The sequence below is a fragment of the Pongo abelii genome, chromosome 7, assembly GCF_028885655.2.
Source record: "Pongo abelii isolate AG06213 chromosome 7, NHGRI_mPonAbe1-v2.0_pri, whole genome shotgun sequence".
NCBI classification, from domain to species: domain Eukaryota; kingdom Metazoa; phylum Chordata; class Mammalia; order Primates; family Hominidae; genus Pongo; species Pongo abelii.
Genome location: NC_071992.2, coordinates 8,994,330 through 8,998,433, shown reverse-complemented (window position 1 = coordinate 8,998,433; position 4,104 = coordinate 8,994,330). Strand labels below are relative to the sequence as shown.

Below are 4,104 nucleotides of genomic sequence, written 5' to 3'. Positions count from 1 at the left end.
CTAACATCGCCACTGTAGCTACATCCTGCAACTGTTCACCCCTCCTGCCTCCTCATCTCTCTAAAATTCTCTTCACAACCTCATGTTTCCTTCTTGCTTTACCTTCCTGCTCAGCCTGGACCTTACAGTCACCTTCTTCTTGTAATGTCCTCCTAAATTCATTCTTCCCTGCCTTCAACCACACCCACCTAGAAAGTCTCCATACCCCATTGATTACTTGCCTTGCAACTGCCCAAGGGCTGCTGAATGATACTGGAAAGAATCACAACATGGATCTGGTAGTTCCACTAAATAATCTCACCATCCAACTCTAGGGTAGACTTCACTTCTGTTCAGCAATATTTTTAAGCATCAAAAATAAATTCCAAACCATATTTGCCAGAACAATTGACTTTAAACCTCTTCTGTATCTCAAAGCCCCCCAAACCCATCCCTAGGGGTTTCAGAGCCCAGAGTTGAGTTCTCTCAACTCACTTCCATCTCACCCCTAGATCACTGGGTCTTGAACTTCTTCCCCTGCCTTTCCCATCTTATAAGGAGAAGCATCCTTCTCCTTTCCCAAGCTACCTTCTCCACTTGTGCCTCATTTGAGACCTCCCTTTATCACCCGTTCCCTTGGAACTCCCCTGACTCACCACCTTCACTTGTCATTTCACTCATAAATATTTTGCACCACGTATGTGCCAGGCATTTAACATATAATCATGCTTAAGTCTCCATATGCTAACAAGAAAAACCTTGATTATACCTGCTATGCCCTCAAGTCATTACCCTCCCCGCTCCCTTCCTGTGTTCCCAAACTTCGTTGATCTTCATCAATCCCTCTGATGCAGATGACTCCGAAGTTTGCATCCTATTAGGTTGGTGCAAATGTAATTGCGAATTTTGCTATTAAAAGTAACAGCAAAAATAGCAATTATTTTTGTACCAGCCTAGTATCTTTTCTCCTACCAAACTTTGTCCCTGAGCCATCTCATCACCTATAACTACCTCCTCCATGCAGTTGATTCCCAGATCTGTATTATTCTAGTGAAAGTCCACTCCCCAACTTCCTTGGTTAGAATAGCAGAAGGCCAATTAGAATTCGTGCTACCACTTTACCACCACCACCACCACCACCACCACCACCGTCGCCCTGCCATTGTTAGCAAAACCATCTCTTGTGTGGAGCTCAAAGGTTTGTAATCCCCCACTCCCCAGAAAGATAACTTTAGACTCAGCCTACAAGTAAAGTTCCTCCGGATATGGCCTCTACTACCCTCCAACCCATGTCCCCAGTGCATCCCTTTGATGCCCCCTTCAGTGGAGTTAAAATGGAGTGAGTGTTTTTCTTTTCACATACTCCTGGTGTTCTTCCACAAATACAATTTTCACCTCTTGAATATTTTCAAGGATTCTCCATGCCACACACAGTGAAATCCAAACTCCCCATCAGGACGCCAGTCTTCCCAAACCCTCTTTGCAATTCTCTGCCTCCATGCTTTTCCTTGGGTCGTCCTCTTCTCTAATATAACCTTGTACATTACTCTAGCATCTCCGGAGAAAGAGCAGAGAGATAGAGGTAGAGCTATACACATAGAGAGAGACAGAATGGTTAGTTGTAAGGGATGGCTCACATGGTTATGGAGGCTAAGGAGTCCTGGAGTCTGCAGCCAGCAAGCTGGAGACCCAGGACAGCCAACGATATAGTTCCAACTCCAGTCCACATCTAAAGTCAGGAGAAGATTGATGTCCCAGCTCAAATATAATCAGGTAAAGACAGCAAATTCTCTGTGAATCTACCTTTTTGTTTTGTTCAGGCCTTCAGTGGATTGGATGAGGCTCACCCACATTGGGGAGGACAATCTGCTTTATTCAGTCTACCAACTAAATGTTATCCTCATCCAGAATACCTCAGAGACACACCCAGAATAATGTGTATTCAAATACCTGGGCACCCCACAACCCAGTCAAATTGATACATAACATCAACCATCATGCCTCGCTTCTACTCTCTCCCCATTACTGCATGTCCAAATTGTTCCTTTATTTCAAGGCTTAGTTCAAATGTCGCCTCTTAACTAAGCCTTCCCTGCTAACCCCAAATATTAATAGAATTGCTTTCTCCCTTCGCTGATGTCTTAAAATACGTTGTGTGTTTCTCTTTTACTGTATTTATTACAAACTCCCTTATAAATCAAGACAGTGATTCCCAGACAAATTATCAAAAGAGTATAAAACAGTCTTCTTTGAGTGTGAAATATCTCATGGAATATAGCACATGGCCTCTTCATGAAGAAACTACTGGGAGAGAAGAAGACAAGATGGAAGAGGCCAGGGAAAGGGGGTTAGTAGAAAGCACAATGAGGCTGGGCTCATACGGTGGCTCACACCTCTAATCCCAGCACTTTGGGAGGCTAAAGCCGGTGGATCATGAGGTCAGGAGATCGAGACCATTCTGGCTAACACGGTGAAACCCTGTCTCTACTAAAAGTACAAAAAAGTTAGCCAGGCATGGAGGTGGGTGCCTGTAGTCCCAGATACTCGGGAGGCTGAGGAAGGAGAATGGTGTGAACCCGGGAGGCAGAACTTGCAGTGAGCCGAGATCGCACCACTGCACTCAAGCCTGGGTGACACAGCAAGACTCCATCTCAAAAAAAAAAAAAAAGGAAGCACAATGAAATACGTCAGTAGATGGGTTCCTATAATTTCTAAGGGAGAGCATAATCTAAGAATTTTATAGCCAGCTAAATTATTGCCCAATCGAAATAGGCAAAAGACACTATCACATGTTCAAGAACTTAGAGAATACAGTATTTCTGAGCTCTTTAAAAAAAAAAAATGCTTCATAATAAAATTTAGTCAGCCAAGAAATTAAAAAACAAGCAGCTTGTGAATTGAATGACCATGACAAAAGGCTAGTGATGAGAGGTGAATCCATTTAAAAATAGGACTATGATTGCAGAACAGAATGAAAAGGTGGTCAACCTTAACAACATAAAACAACCTAAAAATAACTAATTTCCAGGGGTAAAGGGAGGGACTGTAGGAAATAGGAGTGGTAATCCCCTTTATTAAGTCAATTAATCAGCTCTAAAATTGAAACGTGGTTTTAAATATATAACTTCTTGTTTATTTTCCTCCCTAACTACCTGAGGATCAACCAGCATGATGAATGACACAGTAACTATCTGGATCAGGAAGTTCATGACAAATCGACCGCTCCAGAGGAAACAAATGGTCACCAATGTCCTTCACCCCGGGAAGGCAACAAAATGTACAAGACCACAGTGGATGTCATCTTCATATTAATACTTGGACTCAGAACCCATTTTGGTGGTGGTTAAACAATGGGCTTTGGCATGCTATCGGGTTCTTTGAATTATGCAAAGAAAAATGAACTCAAACATAGACTTGCAAGACACGGCTGGCATGAGAAGAAGACGACCTCAAGAAAACAGCAAAAGGAATGCAAGGGCAGAATGAAGTCAAGAGACTGCAAAGGCCAATGTCAGTTCTGGCAAAAAGCAAAAGGAGTAAAGATTTTGCAATGCCTTTATTTGCAGTGACTGTACAAATTTTTCATGAGATGGTCAATCAACTGTAAAGACTTCTACATATATATAAAACATCTTAATGTTTTTCATCATCTTTGATTTCTTAGATGTTCTAGAAACTGATTTTTGGTAAGAAAAAAACTACGTTTATCTGAGTTGACCAGTTCCTTCAGTTTCACTTCCATTTCTTTTTCTTCTGATAAATTTACACAGCATTCAATTTGCTACATCTTGTTTTTAAGATCTCATTTTGTGTGATCAGAAGTGTCTGTTCATGTCTCTAGCCATCTTTGTGCATAGCGAGGAATGCTGTTCACTTAATATTAAGGAGGTTTATTTCTTGAGATCGTGAGATTTGACGTGACTTCTCTCCCTTTTTATACTTTTCAGTATCCATTAATTTTTTTGAGGCAATGTCACCAATGTCCTTCATATTAATATTTGGACTCAGAACCCATTTTGGTGGTGGTTAAACAATCATCACCCACATTGGAGTGCACTGGTACGATCTCAGCTCACCAAACCTCCGCCTCCCAGGCTTAAGCGATTCTCCTGCCTCAGCCTTCCC

The 4,104-nt window shown here is 41.9% G+C and overlaps 1 pseudogene; it reads left to right on the top strand.

Annotated features, from left to right (window-relative positions):
• The first annotated feature begins 2,769 nt into the window (after window positions 1–2,769).
• On the top strand, window positions 2,770–3,875 carry LOC129047688 (small ribosomal subunit protein eS24-like; annotated as a pseudogene).
• Window positions 3,876–4,104: the final 229 nt, after the last annotated feature.